Source organism: Pan troglodytes, chromosome 7 (genome assembly GCF_028858775.2).
Source record: "Pan troglodytes isolate AG18354 chromosome 7, NHGRI_mPanTro3-v2.0_pri, whole genome shotgun sequence".
Taxonomy (NCBI): Eukaryota; Metazoa; Chordata; class Mammalia; order Primates; family Hominidae; genus Pan; species Pan troglodytes.
The window spans coordinates 15,845,593-15,867,571 of NC_072405.2; the positions used below are offsets into that span (position 1 = coordinate 15,845,593).

The window sequence follows — 21,979 nt, forward strand, 5'->3', positions numbered from 1 at the left end:
TGCTACCATTAGTGAGAGACTGGGTGAAGGGCACAATGGATAGATTTGAGATCTGCAATTATCTCAAACATCTAATTTAAGAAATCAAATAAGCCTAGACTGTTAGTGCTAGAGAAAAGTGGAAATGGACCACAATGACTTTTACCCAACTCAAAAGGGGTCAGCTCTTGACTTTTAATAGAGGCAGATTTTAAACAAATGAAAACTATGCACCTTTTCACACACTGAATAATAAACTTATGAAATGTATTAGCCTAACAAATGAGAGGATGAAGATTTATACAATGTGTACGTGTGTGTGTGTGTGTGTGTGTGTGTGTGTATATATATATATGTGTGTATATATATATAAATTAAAGACAGCATCTCCGCTCTGTCACCTAGGCTGCTAGAGGGCAGTGGCGGAATCATAGCACACTGCAGCCTCAAACTGCTGGGCTCAAGTGATTCTCCTGCCTTGGCCTCCCGAAGTGTTTGGATTATAGGCATGTTGAGCCACTATACCTGGCCCAAATGTACCTGGCCCATATATGTATATGCAACATTGGGTTTCTAAGACACATGAAGTTTTGGGAGCATTTCTGACCTTGGAGTTTGACATCACAAATAAGAGCCTCATGCATCTACAATCAGGTCCCAAGTCAATTTAAAATGAGCTCAGTGAACATTTGCTGAGTTCCTATGAAGTGTCAGGCATGTCTTGGTTGCTCAGTGTTAGAAACGCTGGGTGCAGTGGCTCGCGCCTGTAATCCCAGCATTTTGGGAGACCAAGGCTGGAGGAAAACTTGAGCCCAGGAGTTCAAGAGCAGCCTGGGCAATATGGTGAGACCCCATATCCACAAAAAGTCAAAAAATTATCCAGATGCATTGGTGTATGCCTGTGGTCCCAGCTGCTCAGGAGTCTGAGGTAGGACGATCGCTTGAACCCAGGAGTTCCAGGCTGCAGTGAGCTATGATCGCATCACTACCCTCCAGCCTGGGTGACAGAACAAGACCCTGTCTCAAAAAAAGAGGAAAGAGAGAAAGAGAGAGAAAGAGAAGGAAGGAAGGAAGGAAGGAAGGAAGGAAGGAAGGAAGGAAGGAAGGAAGGAAAAGAAAAGAAAAGAAAGAAAAGAAAAAAGAAAGAAAGAAAGGAAAGAAAGAAAGAAAAGAAAAGAAAGGAAAACATAAAAGACACAACCCTGTCCCTCCTGGTAAGTGTCCCATTGTTCAGGAATTCAGTGCTGGTGACATTACTTGTGGAAGGGAAATGAATGTCACCCTGACATATTATTTTTAATGATATCCTGATTAATAGTCATACTTGAGGCTATTTTAAAAATGGAAGCAGTCACCACGAAGTGTGATAGGAATTACCCCAAAATAGACTATGTTATCCTCTGTGAATAATTTAGACACCAGCGCTCCGAAGGCAGCGAGAGCATGAGGACTGTGAACAAGCTGATTGGGAGCTTTGGGAAAGTGAGGCTGGCATCTTATTATCTCCGCAGCCCAGGACTTAACAGTGCATGCTTGGTATGCAGCAGGAGCTCAATAAGTAAATGCTGACTTGACAATCACGATCTTTTTATTCTTATTTTATGTAAGTTTAGGCCAGAAGGAGCTTATGGGACTCTACCACTGATAACTGGAAACTGATTTTGACTAGGATCAGGAGGTACTGGGATAGGATATGAAATAAAAGAGAAAAAGCAGAGGACAGAGGTAAAGATCTGTTGGCACAGGATAGACCTGGAGCTGTCCTGGGAACACCTTTGGCGATCAGGGGTTCTCTGGCCTGCAGTAGCTCATTCCCAGACAGTGGCTGCTCTGCTACTGTGGACTTGAGCTTCTCCCCTGGGTAAAGGAATGAAATCCCACCCACTCACCCCTTTTCTTTCAGAAGTAGTGTGGGGATGCACATTTACTGGCCATTTAACATTCACAGAGATGCATTTAGCATCATGAACGTTATAGAAACGACAGTGGCAAATCATTACAACTGCTTTTTGGTGGTAAGCTTCCCAGAAGAAAATTATGGAAGAGATGTGGTACAAAACATGAAGACAGCATTTAGCATACTCAGCCTCATTTCCTGCCATCAATGGCAGGTTGTTGTTGTTGTTGTTTTGAGATGGAGTATTGCTCTGTCACCCAGGCTGGAGTGCAGTAGCATGATCTTGGCTCACTGCAGCCTCTGCCTCCTGGGTTCAAATGATTCTCCTGCCTCAGCCTCCCAAGTAGCTGGGATTACAGGCTCCCGCCACCATGCCCAGCTAATCGGTGTAGTTTTAGTAGAGATAGGGTTTCACTATGTTGGCCAGGCTGGTCTTGAACTCCTGGGCTCAAGTGATCCACCCCACCTCGGCCTCCCAGAGTGCTGGAATTACAGGCGTGAGCTATGGCGCCTGGCATGCAGGTAGTTTTATCTTTAACTTCTAGGAGCAAATAATGAATACCTACCAGTACGGTGGGAACTATGGGCATAAGGAAGTTGATCTCTGTCATTTATTGGCAGAAGTGGATATTTAGATCAACACCCAAGAATTTAAAAATGTTATAGGCTAATTCTTTTTGAATGTCACATTTTTATCTCTCTGATAACAAGTCAGAGAAGACTGGAAACACTGCAGAGTGAGTGGCCTCATGAGACTCTTTCTCTCTCTCTGCCATGTGAGGACGCGGTGAGGAGGTAGCCATCTGCAAGCCAGGACAAGGGCCCTCACCAGAAATGGAACTGGCTGACACCTTGATCTTAGACTTTGCAGCCTCCATAACTGTGAGAAAATAAATGTCTACTGTTGAAGCTGCCATCTATGGTATTCTGTTACAGCAGCTGGTGTAGACTAAGACAGACTGTGACTCTGAAGCATGGATGGGAACATCTAGATGGATGTTGAAGACGTTGATTCCACAGACGCCGGTAGACCCCCTGGCCTTGCAGAGGTTGTCTGCCCTGCCAGCTCGTCTGTTGTGCCTTCAAGGTGCTGTCAACACTTCTCCTTGTTGAGGCATTAGGTGATCCCCTAAGGAACACCCTCATCTCCGCTGCCAGGCTGATAACTGGGTTAAGTTCCAGCACACCATGGATGGAAATGAACCGGGCCAGATGAGGGAGAAAAAGAGAATCCACACCTAAGGAATTGTAGGAAACAGACAGCCAGAGCAAGGGAAGGGCTTCTGGGATTGGATTTTAGGGTGTTTGATCAGGTGGGCTGGAGTGGGAGGTTGGATAAATAAGAATGGATTAACTTGGAGACTCTTTCTTAGAACATGAGATGTTAACACCCAATTGAGGACCCTGAGGGACGGAAAAACTCAGCTGCTAGGCCAGGGTGGTACTTAGATGCCTGGAGAAAAGCAACGGAATTGTTAACACAGAGCAGAGTGGGAAATGCTTGAGCTGCTATGGAGGATGGTGGCAGAAGGTGTATGAGGCTGAGGGAGCAGGTGTGCTGGGGTGGAGAAGCAACACAGTGTTAGAGGGAGACCCACCAGAGGAGAACGTTCCATGGAGGGCCCAGAAGACACATCCACCAAGGGCACCAGGAATGAATGACATTCAGCAGTGGCTCATCAGGCCGGAAATAACTGAAGGAGAGATGGTCACAGAGAGGGCCTCACTACCCTCCATGGGGATGAAGGGGCCCTGAGGAACAGAGTCCAGGGCAGCATGCAAGCCCCCAAAACCATGAAGCCATAATAACTGTAAAACCTGGCAAAGCTGGAGTGACAGCCATGGGGCTTTACCCTCAGAGAGTTTTGGAAGTGGTTTGTGAAACATGGCATCTCTAAAAGATAGACAAGCAGCCAGAAAGTGTGCTGCATGACATCTTTAATGAAAAATAAGGCAATTAGCTGGGCTTGATGGTGCACACCTGTTATCCTAGCTACTGGGCTGAGGTGGGAGGATTGCCTGAGCCCAGGAGTTCAAGGCTTCAGTGAGTTACGATTATGCCACAGCACTCCAGCCTGGGCAACCAAGCAAGACCCTCTCTCTTAAAAAAAAAAAAGTGAAAAGAAAGGAAGGAAGGAAGGAAGGAAGAGAGACAGAAAGAAAGAGAAAGAAAGAGAAAGAAAGAAAGAAATAAAGACAGAAAAAGAAAGGAAGAAAGAAAGGAGAGAGAAAAGAGGGAGGGAGAGAGAGAAAGAGAGAGAGAGAGAAAAAGAAAGAAAAGAAAAGAAAAGGACAAGACAAATAAGGCAAGAATGGAGGTCCAGTGGGCTTGAATAAAAATTCAAGATCCCTTGTTCAATTCCTAAGCCTGAGCCAATTTTAACATCAGAAACCCACAGACTGAAGAGACAGTCCCTGAAAAGAAGGAATCTATAATACTAGGCAAGTATGCATTTGTGAGGATTCCCCCAAATCCTTCCCCAAAGGGACTTAATTTATTTGGATGAGATTGTACACTGGGAAAAAGGGAATAGCCAGATATTTTGAGAACAATTGGACCCAGGATTTGCAATGACATTGATAGCCAGAGATCCAAGGTGTCATTATATCCCCTTCTAAGAGCGGAGGTCTATGAGGGCCAGGTGATAAATGGAGTTCCAGTAAAGTCCAGCTCACAGTGGACCCACTGGGTCTGCAGATCCACCAGTGGTCATTTCTCCAGGCCTGAAGTGCACAACTGAAATGGGTGTACCTGGCAGTTGGAGTAACCTCCACATCAGGCCCTGGTCTGTGGATTATGAAGGTACCATAGTCGAGGAGGCCAAATGGAATCTCTGAACTGAACTCCTCACACCCCACACCCAGCCAAAGTAATAAAAAACAATATCATAGCAGGGGTTGGGGAAGGGAAGATTAATACCGTCATTAAAACTTAAGGATATAACAGTGGTGGCCCAGGTTATTTGCCAGTCTGGACTCTGCAAAAGCTGGTTGGATACTGGAGAATGACCATAGACTACTATGGACTTTTGCCAAGTAGTAGCCTCGATTTCAGTGACTGTATTGAACATGGCATCACTGTTAGGATGGATTAGCAAAGCTTCATAGGTGGTCATTGATTTGCTGAATGCATTCTTTTCCATTCTAATCAGAAAAGAGGATCAGAAACACTGTATTCTACTGAGATGGACAATAATAAGCATTCACAGTTTTGTCTTACATCTACAGGAACTCTTCTGTTCTTGGTCATCGTGTAGTCTGAAGACATCTAGATTATATCATTACATGGGTGCCAACCTGCTGATTGGTCAAAATGAGGAAGAGGTGGCTGGTATGCTAGAGGCTTGGGTAAGACACATGCACTCCAGTTGGGGGTGAGTAAGCCCTGTGAAGAGCCAGGGATTGGCCACTTCAGTGAAGATTTTAGGAATCCAGTAGAGTCAGGGGCCTACAAAGTAAAAAAAACAAAACAAAACAAAACAAAAACCTTTGTGTATCTTGCATCCTCTATCCCACTGAAGGAAGCCCAGCACCTTACAGGCCTTTTTGGGTTCCAGAGGCAACACATTCTGCAACTAGGAATACTGTTTTGGCCCATATACTGAGGGACACTAAAGGTGACCATCTTCAAGTGGAGGCTCAGAGTAGAAAGGGGTACTTCAGCAAGTCCAGACTGAGGTGCAATTGCCCTGCTGCTTAGGCCATGAATTCTGGCAGATCCTATGGTGGTGGAGGTGTCAGTAGTGAGAAAAAGCACAATATAAAGCTTACGGCAGGTACATTGGAAGAATTGCAATGGAGGCCGCTGGAACTTTGGAGTGAGGCTGTGCCATCATCCTCTGAAACTGATACAGGCTTTGAGAATCAGCTTTCAGCATATTACCAGGCTATAGTGGAGATGGAACACTTGACCAATTTGCCCATGGGGTACTTGGTGATCACGCATTGGGAACTGCCCATGGTGAGTTGGGTCCTGTCTGACCTGCAAAACCATAAGTCTGACAGCTGCAGTCCCATCATACCATGGACGTGGTCCATCCCAGGCTGGGGCTCACCTGGCCCAGAGGGCATGAGTAAGCTATATGAGCAAGTAGTGCAGACTCCCTTGTCATTCATCACATCATCTCTGACTGTATGTGAGATCCTGCATGATCGGCTGAAAGAGGAGGAAAATCCCAAGCTTCCTTTGCAAATGGGTTGGCTAAATATGGGGAGCAAACTAGAAACAGATGACAGTCTTCCATCCAAGTACTAACCAGGCCTGACCTGCTTAGCTTCTGAGATCAGAAGAGAAAGGGGGCTGAAGCCAGGGAGCCAAGTGGTCTGGCTCAACGGTTCCCAACCCCATGGAGCCCAGCAAGCTGAAACCCACGGGTTTGAAGTTCTCACTGCCAGCACAATAGTCTAAGGTCAACCTGAGATGCTCAAGCTTGGTGTGGGGAGGGACATCCGCCACTGCTGAGGCTTGAGTAAGCGGTTTTACCCTCACAGTGTAAACAAAGCTGCCAGGAAGTTCAAACTGGGCAGAGCCCACTGCAGTTCAGCAAGGCCACTGTGGTCAGATTGCCTCTCTAGATTCCTCCTCTCTGGGCAGGACATTTCTGATAAAAAGGCAGCAGCCCCAGTCAGGGGCTTACACAGAAAACTCCCATCTCCCTGGGACAGACCACCTGGGGGAAGAGGCAACTGTGGGCACAGCTTCAGCAGACTTAAATGTCCCTGCCTGGTGGCTCTGAATAGAGCAGTGGACCTCCCAGCACAGCATTTGAGCTCTGCTGAGGTTCAAACTGCCTTCTCAAGTAGGTCCCTGACCCCTTTGTATCCCGACTGGGAGACACCTCCCAGTAGGGGCCGAGAGACACCTCATGCAGGAGAGCTCTGGCTAGCATCTGGTGGGTGCACCTCTGGAACGAAGCTTCCAGAGGAAGGATCAGGCAGCAATCTTTGCATTCCACAGCCTCTGCTGGTGATTCCCAGGCAAAGAGGGTCTAGAGTGGACTCCCAGCAAACTCCAGCAGACCTGCAGCAGAGGGTCCTGATTGTTAGACGGAAAACTAACAAACAGAAAGGAAGAGCATCAACATCAACAAAAAGGACATCCACTCAGAGACCCCATCCGAAGGGCACCAATGTCAAAGACCAAAGGTAATAAATCCATGAAGATGGGGAGAAACCAGTACAAAAAGCCTGAAAATTCCAAATACCACAATGCCTCTTCTTCTACAAAGGATCACAACTCCTCGCCAGCAAGGGAACAAAACTGGACAGAGAACGAGTTTGACGAAATCACAGAAGTAGGCTTCAGAAAGTGGGTAATAACAAATTCCTCTGAGCTAAAGGAGCATGTTCTAACCCAATGCAAGGAAGCTAAGAACCTTGAAATAAGATTAGACGAATTTCTAACTAGAATAACCAGTTTAGAGAGAACATAAATGAGCTGATGGAGCTGAAAAACACAGCACGAGAACTTCGTGAAGCATACACAAGTATCAATAGCCGAACCGATCAGGTCGAAGAAAAGATATCAGACACTGAAGATCAACTTAACGAAATAAAGTGAGAAGACAAGATTAGAGAAAAAAGAATGAAAAGGAATGAACAAAGCTTCCAAGAAATATGGGACTATGTGAAAAGACCAAACCTACATTTGATTGGTGTACCTGAAAGTGAAAAGGAGAATAGAACCAAGTTGGAAAACACTCTTCAGGATATTATCCAGGAGTACTTCCCCAACCTAGCAAGGCAGGTCAACATTCAAATTCAGGAAATACAGAGAACACCACAAAGATACTCCTCGAGAAGACCAACCCCAAGATGCATAACTGTTAGATTCATCAAGATTGAAATGAAGGAAAAAATGTTAAGGGCAACCAGAAAGGTTGGGTTACCCACAAAGGCCGAAGCCCATCAGACAAACAGTGGATCTCTCTGCAGAAACCCTACAAGCCAGAAGAGAGTGAGGGCCAATACTCAACATTCTTAAATAAAAGAATTTTCAACCCAGAATTTCATATCCAGCCAAACTAAGCTTCATAAATGAAGGAGAAATAAAATCCTTTACAGACAAGCAAATTCTGAGAGATTTTGTCACCACCAGGCCTGCCTTACAAGAGCTCCTGAAGGAAGCAGTAAACATGGAAAGGAACAACTGGTACCAGCCACTGTAAAAACATACCAAATTCTAAAGACCATCAACACTATGAAGAAACTTCATCAACTAATGGGCAAAATAATCAGCTAGTATCATAATGACAGGATCGAATTCACACATAAAAATATTAACCTTAAATGTAAATGGGGTAAATGCCCCAATTAAAAGACACAGACTGGCAAATTGGATAAAGAGTCAAGACTCATCAGTGTGCTGTATTCAGGAGACCCACCCCATGTTCAAAGACACACATAGGCTCAAAATAAAGGAATGGGGGAATATTTATCAAGAAAATGGAAAGCAAAAAAAAGCAGGGGTTGTAATCCTAATCTCTGATAAAACAGACTTTAAACCAACAAAGATCAAAACAGACAAAAAAGGGCATTACATAAAGGTATAGAAATCAATGCAACAAGAAGAGCTAACTATCCTAAATATATATGCACCCAATACAGGAGCACCCAAATTCATAAAACAAGTTCTTAAAGACCTACAAAGAGACTTAGACTCCCACACAATAATAATGGGAGACTTTAACACCCCACTGTCAATATTAGACAGATCAATGAGACAGAAAATTTACAAGGATATTCAGGACATCAATTCAGCTCTGGACCAAGTGGACCTAATAGACCTCTACAGAACTCTCCACCCCAAATCAACAAAATATACATTCTTCTCGGCACCATATCACATTTATTCTAAAATTGACCACATAATTGATAGTAAAACACTCTTCACCAAATGCAAAAGAATGAAAATCATTACAGTCTCTCAGACCACAGTGCAATCAAATTAAAACTCAGAATTAAGAAACTCACGCAAAACCATACAACTACATAGAAACTGAACAACCTGCTCTTGAATAACTACTGGGTAAATGACGAAATGAAGGCAGAAATAAAGACGCCTTTGAAACCAATGAGAACCAAGACAACATACCAGAATCTCTGGGACACATTTAAATAAATTTCCCTCTACCCAGTGTGTAGAGGGTAATTTATAGCACTAAATGCCCACAAGAGAAAGCAGGAAAGATCTAAAATTGACACCCTAACATCACAATTAAAAGAACTAGAGAAACAAGAGCAAATAAATTCAAAAGCTAGCGAAAGACAAGAAATAACTAAGATCAGAGCACAACTGAAGGAGATAGAGACATGAAAAACCCTTCAAAAAATCAATGAATCCAGGAGCTGGTTTTTTGAAAAGATCAACAAAATAGATAGACTGCTAGCCAGACTAATATACAAGAAAAGAATCAAATAGATGCAATAAAAAAAACAATGAAGGTGATATCACCAGTGATCCCACAGAAAAACAAACTACAACCAGAGAATACTATCAACACCTCTATGCAAATATACTAGAAAATACAGAAGAAATGCATAAACTCCTGGACACATACACCCTCCCAAGTCTAAACCAGGAAGAAGTTGAATCCCTGAATAGATCAATAACAAGTTCTGAAACTAAGGCAGTAATTAATAGCCTACCAACCAAAAAAAGTCCAGGACCAGATAGATTCACAGCCGAATTCTACCAGAGGTACAAAGAGGAGCTGGCACCATTCCTTCTGAAACTATTCCAAACAATAGAAAAAGAGGGAATCCTCCCTAACTCATTTTATGAGGCCAGCATCATTCTGATATTAAAACCTGGCAGAAACACAACAAAAAAAGAAAATTTCAGGCCAATATCCCTGATGAATATCAGTATGAAAATCCTCAGTAAAATACTGGCAAACGGTATCCAGCAGCACATCCAAAAGCTTATCTACTATGATGAAGTGGGCTTCATCCCTGGGATGCAAGGCTAGTTCAACATATGCAAATCACTAAACGTAATACATCACATAAACAGAACCAGTGATAAAAACCACATGATTAACTCAATAGATGCAGAAAAGGCATTCCACAAAATTCAACAGCTCTTCATGCTAAAAACTCTCAATAAACTAGGTATTGATGCAATGTATCTCAAAATAACAAGAGCGATTTATGACAAACCCACAGCCAGTGACTTACTGAAGGGGCAAAAACTGGAAGCATTACCTTTGAAAACTGACACAAGACAAGGATGCCCTCTCTCCACTCCTATTCAACATACTATGTTGAATAGGAAATTATGGCCAGGGCAATAAGGCAAGAGAAAGAAATGAAAGGTATTCAAATAGGAAGAGAAGAAGTTAAATTGTCTCTGTTTGCAGATGACATGATTGTATATTGAGAAAACCCCATTGTCTCAGCCCTAAATCTCCTTAAGCTGATAAGCAACTTCAGCAAAGTCTCAGGATACAAAATCAACGTGTGAAAATCACAAGCATTCCTATACACCGATAACAGACAAATAGAGAGCCAAATCGTGAATGAACTCCCAGTCACAATTGCTACTAAAAGAATAAAATACCTAGGAATACAACTTACAAGGGATGTGAAGGACCTCTTCAAGGAAAACTACAAACCACTGCTCAAGGAAATAAGAGAGGATACAAATAAATGGAACAACATTCCATGCTCATGGATAGGATAGATTCAATGCTATCCCCATCAACCTACCAACGACTTTCTTCACAGAATTAGAAAAAAACTACTTTAAATTTCATGTGGAACCAAAAAAGAGCCCACATAGCCAAGACAATCCTAAGCAAAAAGAACAATGCTGGAGGCATCATGCTACTTGACTTCAAACTATACTACAAGGCTACAGTAACCAAAAGAACATGGTACTGTTACCAAAACAGATATATAGACCAGAGAAACAGAACAGAGGCCTCAGAAATAACACCACACATCTATAACCATCCGATCTTCGGCAAACCTGAGAAAAACAAGCAATGGGGAAAGGATTCCCTATTTAATAAATGGTGTTGAGAAAACTGGCTAGCCACATGCAGAAAACTGAAACTGGACCCCTTCCTTACACCTTACAAAAATTAACCCAAAGTGGATTAAAGACTTAAACATAAGACCTAAAACCATAAAAACCCTAGAAGAAAACCTAGGCAATACCATTCAGGATCTAGGCCCGGGCAAAGACTTCATGACTAAAACATCAAAAGCAAGGGCAACAAAAGCCAAAATTGACAAATGGGATCTAATTAAAGTAAAGAGCTTCTGCACAGCAAAAGAAACTGTTATCACAGTGAACAGGCAATCTACAGAATGGGAGGAAATTTTTGCAATCTGTACATCTGACAAAGGGCTAATATCCAGAATTTACAAAGAACTTAAACAAATTTACAAGAAAATAAACAACCCCATCAAAAAGTGGGTGAAAGATATGAACAGACACTTCTCAAAAGAAGACATTGATGCAGACAACAAACATATGAAAAAAAGTGATCATCACTCATTGTTAGAGAAATGCAAATCAAAACCACAATGAGATACCATCTCATGCCAGTTAGAATGGCAATCATTAAAAAGTCAGGAAACAACAGATGCTGGACAAGATGTCGAGAAATAGGAATGCTTTTACACTCTTGGTGGGAGTGTAAATTAGTTCAACCATTGTGGAAGACAGTGTGGCGATTTCTCAAGGATTTAGAACCAGAAATACCATTTGACCCAGCAATCCCACTACTGGGTATATACCCAAAATTTATAAATCATTCTGCTATAGAAGACACATGCACACATATGTTTATTGAGGCACTATTCACAATAGGAAAGACTTGGAAGCAACCCAAATGCCCATCAATGATAGAATGGATAAAGAAAATGTGGCACAAATACACTATGGAACGCTACGCAGCCATAAAAAATGAGTTTATGTCCTTTGCAGGGACATGGATGAAGCTGGAAACCATCATTCTCAGCAAACTAACACAAGAACAGAAAACCAAACACTGCATGTTCTCAGTCATAAGTGGGAGGTGAACAATGAGAACACATGGACACAGGGAAGGGAACATCACTCACTGGGGCCTATCGGCAGGTGGGGGGGCTAGGGGAGGTATAGTATTAAGAGAAATACCTAATGTGGATGACAGGTTAATGGGTGCAGCAAACCACCATGGCACGGATATACCTATGAAACAAACCTGCATTTTCTGCACATGTACCCCAGAACTTAAAGTATAATAATAAAAATAAATAAAAATGAAAAATAACAGATGACAGTCAGATTTAGGGGTGTCCCTGAAACTCAGTGGAGAGATGAGCTCTTCCCTGGAGACAGGGTTGTGAACAGTGCACCTTGTCATCAACCCTTTGCATAGGGAAATAAAAGAGCCCAAGATGAGAATTTGTGCAAATCCTGGATAGTGACTAAGGAGGTGTGGGGCTGAGGTGTGTGAATGTACACTTGAGAGTGGGCATACAGTGTGAAGGATTCTGTTGCACATATTCATGTCTACTAGGACACATCCATCATGGAAGAGCCTCTGAACAATCAATTAGACAAGATGACTTGGCCCAGTGATGCCGGCTGTCAGTGTCCACCCCAGAACTGGCATGACAGGAACACGAACAGATAGATGGCTGAGGTGTGGAGATGGAGGCTGTAAGAGGTCAACGGCATGGCTCCGGCTGACCAGTCTAGCCACTGTGCCTCTGAATGTCAGCAGCAGAGCTGCACCTGCTACGGCGCTATTACCCTAGGACACCAACCTAAAAGGGCCAGTGGTTTGTCTTCACAGGTGTAGATACTTTGGGAATGGATCTGCCTTTCCTGCCCAGAGCATCTCAGCCAGCACTACCATCTGGGGGATTATAGAATGCCTGAGCCATAGCCATGAGTCCCACACAGCACAGCAGCCAACTAAGAGACACACCTCATAGCCCACGACCATGGGGTTCACTCACTGTATCACACACTGCAACCCCCTAGGGCAGCTGGCCTCATAGAATGCTGGCATGGCCTTTTCAAGGAGCAACTGAAGTGCTGACTCAGAGGAGACCCCCACAAGGACGAGGTGCCATCCTTCAGTGTGCAAAGACTTGTATATGTCAGTGTGTCCCCAAAAGGAAAGACCCATGAGTCTGGAAACTAAGGAGTAGAAGCAGAGGTGACTTACCACCAGTCTCTAAGACCCACTGGGGGATTTGGGGCTTCCTGCTCTGCGACTCTGGGTTACGCAGGGTTGGAGGTCCGGATCCAAAAGAGGACACGCTCTGGCCAGGAGACACGGTAAGGGTCTTGTTGAACCGCAAGTCGAAGCTGCTGCCTGGACACGCAGGATGCCTCGTTCGCAAGGATCAGCAGGTTAAAAGAGAAATCATCTTATTGGCATGCGTTATTGACCTAATCAGCAGCAGGAGGCAGGCGCTCTTTTACCTAGTGGGGGCGGGGAGGAACAAGGGCAGAACCCAGGGGCTGGGCTCAGGTGCCTCCTGCGGCTCCCTCACCCACTTGTAACTGTGAATACGCAGGTGCAGTCACTCCAGACTGAGCAGGGTATGATTCTAATTTAGACCCTTCAGGAATGAGGGTCATCCCATCAGGTAAGCTACCGACACCTGCTGACCTGATAGCTGAGGGTGAGGGGAATTTAAATGCCGGGCGGAGGAGGGGTTAGGGATGCTCCAAGACCCTCGGCCGTCACGGGGGCTGTGGTTTATCGCTCAGGAAGAAAGGCCCCTGGGAACCTTGGAGGAGCTGCTTTCTGAACTTTCCTGGTTGGAGAAACAGATCTGTGTGGGGCAAGGGGTGGGCGGTGGTGGTAATGAGCATGCGTCTCACGGACCATCATCAACGAGAAGCGTCAACAAATCAAGGGCCCAGGCGGCTGCGCGCAGACATCCATGGCTGTGTGTGCCCTGGGCTGCCCTCCCCGCGGGCAGCTCCCTGTGAGTGGCTGATTGCTGCAAGGATCTAACGCCGGTTCCTGGAAGACATCCACGGATAGCTGACTTTGGCTGGCTGGAGGACTCGCTGACCCTTCCTTAGAGGGCATGCAGTCTGGGACACGTCCACGCCACCTCCTTTCCCTCTCTCCTCTCTCTTCCCTTCCCTGGTTTGCTGTTGGACACGCCATCGCAGCCTATCTTACCTCCCTTCCCATTTTTTTTTCCTCACACAAGTGCTTTCTCTAATATAACCTTTACACATTTGATCCCGACTTGGCACCTGGTCAGTGGTGTGCTGGTAAATGGATCCCCCTCAAACAAAAGCTCTCATTTGTAGCATTGGCTGATTTCCACGGTATAGGTGGCCCCACCATGGCAGTCTTCTACTAATGGTTGTTGGGAAACTCCCAGGTAGCGGCTTCCATGAGCTGGCACCAGTCACTCCAACGCACCACTTCATGTGCCTCTGGGGGCTGAGAGACACGGAGGGGCGTGAACCCATGGTGGATCCTATGTGCTTCAGGGTAGGGTGAGTCAAAATCTGGGGAAGGCGGAGGAGTCTGCTGATTGCCAGCATTTGATCTCAGTAACAGGGTGTCTTCTCGGTGCTTGACATGTCTCTTCGGTGTTTCGGACACTAGAAATCTGACATGCGCCAGTCCTTAATGACATATCCACCGTTCTAGTCATTTGTCTCTATCCCCCTCAAACCAAGCAGCAATCCGCCATCTGATTAGCCTTCCTAAAGCAGCACTCTGACCATGTAAATGCCTCTGCTAAAAAGCTCCAATAGCTGCCTTTCCTAGGGAGACGTTTCCCTAAACATGTGGAATGCTTTTGGAGGATGTTAATAGGTGTCACGAGAATCCCAGGGCAGCATAATCCAACAAGTTTGGGCAACACTGACTTTAGCAAAATGAGGCAGATATCTTTACGTCAGGATTTACCAATGTAAGCTAGTGTGCATGGCAAATTGGCCATAGGGCTATGCAGCCTTTCTGAGACCTGTTTGTCCATGGCTCCCTTCCTCCGCTTTTTTCAGAGCATCTCATAGAATTAGTGTCCTGTGGAACACTATGGAAACGGTGGATGTGGTGACTTAGAGAATAAAATCCAAACTCCCTAGTCTAGCCTTCAAGGCTCGCCATTGTCTGGGTTTCAATGGCTGGCTGACCTTGTTTTCCTTCTGGAACCCTTTGTTCCAGGAAACTTAAACCACTCACTGTGGGTACCCATGGATAGATACTTCACTGCCTTTGATCCTTTCGTGTCCTTCCCCTGGTCTCTAATGTCCTTCTTCCTCTTCTTTATATACTGAAATTCATCTGTTCTTTCAGGCAGCTCAATGCCACATTTCTATAAAGTCTCATCTGAAACTACATGAATTTGAAAAAAAAATGTGGTAAAATACACTTACATAAAATTTACCATCTTAATCATTTTTTAAGTATGTGGTTCAGGGGCATTAAGTACCTTCACAGTGTTGTGCAGTCATTACCCCATTCATTCCCAGAACTCTTTGGCAAAACTGAAAATCTGTTCCCATTGACAGTAACTTCCCACTCTTCCATCCTCCCCCCTCCTATCAACCCCCATTTTTATTTCTGTCTCTGAATTTGACTAGGTGCCTCATATAAGTGGAATCATACAGTTTTATTTTTTGTGTGTGATTGGTTTAGTTCACTTCATAGAGTTCATCGCACAAACAAATTCACGAAGGGCATAAAACTGGAAGGTCTCCAGAAGGCTCCTGACCTGGGTCCCCAAGGTCAAGCTTGGCAGCTCCTCCATCCTTCCATACTCATCCTGGAGCTCAGTGGCCCTGTTGAATGGAGATGTTGAAGGGTGAATGGGGAATTGTTTCTCAGCATTCCTGATCCCAACTACTTTGGGAAGAAGACATACACCCAGTGGACTGCTCTTTCTTTTTTCTTCTTCCACTCAAGGTACATCTATGTTGTAACACGTACCAGAATTTGTTTCCTTTTAAGGTTGGATAATATTCTACTGTTGATACATAGCATGTTTTACTCATTCATTCATTGGCCAGTGGACACTTGGGTTGCTTCCACATTTTGGCGATTGTGAATAATGCTGCTGTGAACATGGGTGTGCAATTATCTGTCTGAGTCTCTGCTTTCAATCGTTTTAAGAACATACCCGGAAGTGGAGTTGCCGAGTCATATGGTAATTCTACATTTAATTTTTTGAGGACCCGCCATATTGGCTTTCACAGCAGCTGCAACTTTTGACATTCCTGAACCCACACAACCTTTTACCAGCACACTCTGCATTAGTTATTAGTTATACTCCTCAGTATATTTTTAGCCATTTATACAAGTCTTCTCTTTCCTGTATTATAAGTCCCTAAAAGGTAAGAGGCATGACACATTTTTCTTTGCTTCTTCCCAGATGTCGAGAATAGTGCCTTAATGTGGTGCTCACTGATGTTCTGTCCCTTAATATTGGGCCTCACCACTTGTGGGAGGACTGAATTTCTCTCCACACTGACATATTACTAGCAGTTTTCACTAATAGTCACACACATACACACACACACACACCAAAACACACTCACATCATAATCTTTCTACTCTTCATTGTGGTAAATAAAGCCTCTACCAAAGGATAGCAAAGAATGTTCAGACGATTATTTGCACCAAGAATGTCCTCCCAAAGCACCAGCATACCTAAAATGTTGGGTGGAGATGGTGCCTTTTCCAGTGGAAGCTACTCATGGCATCAGAACAAACCCACCCCACCGACAAATTCACAAAGGGTGTAAAACTGGAAGACCTCCATCGGGCTCCTGACCAGGGCCTCCAAAGTCAGGTTTGGCAGCTCCTCCATCTTTCCATGCTCATCTGGAGCTCAGTGGCCCTGTTGAATGGACATGATGAAGGATAAATGGAAAACTGTTCCTCAGTATCCCTGGTCTCGACTACTTTGGGAGGAAGACATCCACCCAGCAGGCTGGTCTTTCTGTTTTCTTCTTCACATTCCTCTTCACATAGTTACTGTTCCTCTTTTCACAGGTTAACATTTAACTTGGAAAAAAAATTAGCTCCTTAGAATTTCGAGCAAATGTTAATCACTACCAGCAGTCCCCGCTGTCCACCTTACACCTTCTCCTGAGGTGGGCAAGGCTAATTTAGCTTGTCAGTGGAGGTTTTGTCTGCTGTTAACCTCTTCACCTCTTTGTCTTTCCCAAGTTTGTTTGCTTTACCAGGCTTTAATTGGATTAAGGTTCTGGTCTCAGAGACTTTCAGATCTGGAGCCTTTATTAGATGAGACGAGATCATAGAAAACAGAAGGTAGGGTGGGAGGGCCACTAATTCAACACCTGGCCCACAGGGGAGAATTAAATCCAGAATTAGTGAGACTTGGGAGCAGGACCTCCCCGTTGGGGTTTTCTTCATGTTCCAAACTGCTCTTTGGAATCCATTGTCTCAAGGACCCCATAGGAGATGAGAGTATAGGCATTACCTGCATATCTCTCTCTCTCTCTCTCTCTCTCTCTCCTTTTTTTCATGTTTTAGAGAGGAGAGAGGAAATGTTGGTAGCTTGCTAGGGAGAGAAACAGTACAGTAAGACAGAGGTAGTGTGGTGTTGTGAAAAGCACCAAATGTTGTATATACAACTGGTTAAAAAACAAATCGGTAACAACTTGTGGTCTTCGCAACCAGCTTTTGTGGTAATCTGAACTTGGACACAGAGCATGCTGGGACCTTGGCTCCAGGATTGGGACAAATGGTCAGTATTTCAAACCACAGGACTCCAGAGGATCGGGTGAACTTGGGTGTCAAGATCTTCTGAGGAGGGCAAATGGGGAGGTAGAGGCCAATCTGATGGTTTGGAGTTTAGAAATAAGATATTCTACCAGGACCAGCATCACACGGCTTGCTTATTGCACAACTTCAGAGGAACTGTTCACAGCAGATTGGTGGTAGTTGTGGATACCTGTAGTCTTACCTGGCCAGCAGTACCTTTTTCTAGGTGGCTGCCCTCCCTGCCATCCACAGTTACCATAGGTGCTCCCTGCATGCACTTAACTCCAGCTTGATCAGTTGAGGTTTTCCATCCATTCGGTCAAGTTGACTGGCACAGGGGTGGCCACCTGACCTAAGCTGGGCTATAAAATGCAAAGCTTGGGACATCCCAATGGCCATGTTTCTTGCTGTGAACCTGGGAAGCAGAGGCCAGTTAGCAGAAAAAAAGAAGATTTCAACATCTGCAGAGAGGCGCTGAGATGAGAAACTCAGAAAGAGATGTTCAAGTCAGCGTTTCTGCCTGTCCCTGGGGCACTGGGTTCCATGAGATACTAAATACCTCTGAGTGTTTCAGCTGGTTCAGCTTGGGTTTCTGTCACTTGAAATCATAAGAGTTCTGAATAATATGCTACAGATCAGGGTGAAGGATGCGAAAGTGCTTTGTTTTCAGTGCTTCCTCCGATTTGGAATAGGAGCCTTGTGGAGGTTAAATGTAGCTCTCAGGAATCGGAGGCAGGAAAGGTGTAGGAAGGGTTTCAGCAACCCAACCAAGGAGGGAGGTTTGAGGATTTAAGCAAATAAACCAGGTGGTGGGGAGGCACAGGACAATCACTGGGCATTCAGGTGAGCAGCGCACCACCCAGTGCAGGACTTAGGAGAGCTAGGCTTTATTCAGTGGGTAATGGGCTGCTGACTCCACCTCATTTGTCAAAACTGCACTGGAGTCTGGGCATGGTGGCTCTTACCTGTAATCCCAGCACTTTCGGAGGCCAAGTCAGGAGGATTGCTTGAGCCCAGGAATTCCAGAGCAGCCTGGGGAACATAGCAAGACTCTATCTCTACTAAAAATAAAAAATAAAATAAAATTAGTCAGGCATGGTGGCATGCCCCTGTAGTCCCAGCTAATTCAGAGGCTGAGGTGAGAGGATCACTTGAGCTCCACAGGTCAAGGCTGCAGTGAGCCATTATTTTGCCACTGCACTCCAGCCTGGGTGACAGAGAGAGACCTTGTCTCAAAACAAAACAAAACAAAAAAACAAAAACAAACAAACAAGAGAACTGCCTTGGAATTTGCCAAAGTAATGATTGTCATGACAATAGCATCAACGACAACAAAAAACCCAAACCAACAACCCAATTAAGACATGGGCAAAGAAAGGACTTGGACATTTTTTCAAAGAAGGTAAACAAATGGTCAAGAAGGACATGAAAAGATGCCCAACATCACTAATCACTAGGGAAATGAAAATCAAAACCACAATGAGATACCACCTCACACCCTTTAAGGATGGCTACTATACACACACACACACACCCCACACACACCATAACAAAGATTGGCAAGGATGTGGAGAAATTGGAGCCCTTGTACAGTGTTGGTGGGTATATGGAATGATGTAGTATGGTAGGTCTTCAAAAAATTAAAAACAGAATTACCAGGCACTGTGGCTCACACCTGTAATCCCAGCACTTTGGGAGGCGGAGGCTAGTGGATCACTTGAGGTCAGAAGTTCGAGACCAGCCTGGCTGACATGGTGAAACCCCATTTCTACTAAAAATACAAAAATCAGCTGGGCGTTGTGGTGGGCGTCTGTAATCTCAGCCACTCAGGAGGCTGAAGCAGGAGAATCACTTGAACCCGGGAGGCAGAGGTTGCAGTGAGTCAAGATTGCGCCACTGCGCTCCAGCCTGGGTGACAGAGTGACTCTGTCTCAAAAACAAAACAAAATAAAACAAAGCAAAACAGAATTGCCATATGACCCAGCCATTTCCACCTGCAATCTAGCCCCAAACTTTCCTTCTCCTATATTGTCATTGTACCTATGCTTAATTCTGCAAAACTTCCTCACATCTGGGATGGAGTGGATGCTAATCTTACCACTTACGGTGTTCCCTCCACCCCAGATCCCACCTGCCTCTTGAGGTTTCCCCAGCCCTCTCATTGGAAAACATGTCTCTTTCATTTGAACTCTCCTGGCATTTTGACTGTCTGTCTTGTATGGGACTGCTCATATTGGCTTTGTCATAATTGCTAATGTATTTGTCTTATCTACTGGACTGCGTGCTTGCTGAGGGCAGGAAGGGCGTGAGTCTTATTCATCCACAAATTCCACCTAGCTAACATTGGTGATTGACAGGCAGCACAATTTCAATAAAGAGTAGTTGAAAAACATGACTATAGGGGAGGATGAGAACCCTGGTTATTAATGGAATGAGAAATTAGCACAGAATTAAATTTAGGAACATGTACCACACCCATGTCTATTTTCTCCTCATTTGGCTTGTGAATAGGAACAGCTATCAGTCACTAGTGTGACCATGCTAGTCTTGTTATTTCTGCTGCACAGATGTACTGGGTTATTGTTTCAAAGAATAACCCTCCACAAAGGCTTGTTATCCCTGCTCCTTACACACACATGCATGGCAAGACAATCCTGGAGAGCCTGAAAGCCTTCCTAGAATCCCAGTGGGGAAGGTCAGGAAGATGTTCCTGGAAAATGGCCCCTTCAGGGACTGTGAAATTTTACCCTGGATGGGTGCGGTGGCTCATGTCTGTAATCCCAGCACTTTGAGGGGCCAAGGTAGGAGGATCATGTGAGTGCAGGGGTTTGCGACCAGCCTGGGCAAGATGGTAATATCCCCTGTCTACAAAAAAAATTTTAAAAATTAGCCAGGGGTGATGGTGCATGTCCGTAGTCCCAGCTACTCAGGAGGCTGAGGCGGGAGGATCCCTTGAGCCCAGGAGTATGAGGCTGCCGTGAACTGTGATTGTGCCACTGTACTCCAGCCTGAGCAACAGAATGAGACCCTATCTCAAAACATAAATAAAATTGTTCCCTGCTACGGTCTGAATGTTTGTGTCCCCCCGCCATTCATATGTTGAAATCCTGACCCCTTGAGGTGATGGTGTTAGGAGGTGGAGGCTTTTGAGGGGCAATGAAGTTGTGAAAGTGGAACCCTCATGAATAGAACTAGTCCCCTTATAATAGGCCCAAGAGAGCTCTTTTGCCCCTTCTGCCATGTGAGGTCAGTGAGAAGGCGCCATCTATGAACAAGGGAGTGGACCCTATCAGACCCCAAATCTGCCAGTGCCTTCATCTTGGACTTCCCAGCTTCCAGAATTGTGAGAAATTTATTTCTGTTATTTTATTTTATTTTTGAGACAAGGTTTCACTCTGTTGCCCAGGCTAAAGTGCAGTGGCATAATCACGGCTCACTGCAGCCTCGACCTCCTGGGCTTAAGCAATCCTTCTGCCTCAGCCTCCGGAGTAACCAGGATCACAGGCATGCACCACCGCACCCGGCTTATTTTTTAATTTTTATTTTTTTGTAGAGATGGGGTCTCTCCATGTTGCCCAGGCTTGTCTCAGACTCCTGGGATAAAGTGATCCTCCCACATCAGCCTCCCAAAGTCCTGGGATGACAAGTATGAGGCACCATGCCTAGCCCTCTGTTGTTTATAAGCCACCCAGTTTGTGGTCTTTTGTTACAGCACCCAGAAAGGACTAAGACATATTCCAAAGAGGCCCTGAACATGCGGAGCCTGGACTCATCCATTTCACAGGCCACGCACAGAACAAATGACAGGCCTGGCTTCAGATTTGGCATCTGAAAAAAGAGAAGGAGCTGCTCCTTGGGCCTAAGGGTAATGGCAGTGAGTATTTACTGAGCACTTACCATGTACCAAATAGTATGCTCCACCTGCACTGTGTGGTAGATACTAACCATGTGGCTATTAAGTACTTGAAATATGCTCAGGGCTGGCGGCGGTGGCTCACGCCTGTAATCCCAGCATTTTGGGAGGCCGAAGTGGGTGAATCACCTGAGGTCAGGAGTTCGAGACCAGCCTGACCAATATGGCGAAACCCCATCTCTACTAAAAATACAAAAATTAGCTGACCGTGGTGGCACATGCCTGTAATTCCAGCTACTTGGGAGGCTGAGGCAGGAGAATCGCTTGAACCCAGGAGATGGAGGTTGCAGTGAGCCAAGATCGTGCCACTGCACTTTAGCCTGGATGACAGAGTGAGGCTCCGGCTCAAAAAAAAAAAAAATACATATATATATATATTACATATATATATAATATATTTTATATATTATATATAAAATATATTATATAATATATATAATATATATTATATATAATATATATTATATTATATATTAT

The 21,979-nt window shown here is 44.7% G+C and overlaps 1 long non-coding RNA gene across 4 annotated transcripts in view; it reads right to left on the reverse strand.

The window, feature by feature from the left end:
• LOC112204172 (uncharacterized) overlaps positions 1 to 21,979 on the reverse strand; it is a 74,139-nt gene that overhangs the window by 37,751 nt on the left and 14,409 nt on the right. For 2 of the 4 annotated variants that reach the window (XR_010159409.1, XR_010159407.1), the window contains one exon: positions 13,048 to 18,650. This is a non-coding gene — a long non-coding RNA (uncharacterized LOC112204172). The remainder of the gene's footprint in view (positions 1 to 13,047; positions 18,651 to 21,979) is intronic. The other 2 variants (XR_010159410.1, XR_010159408.1) reach the window with 2 other exon arrangements.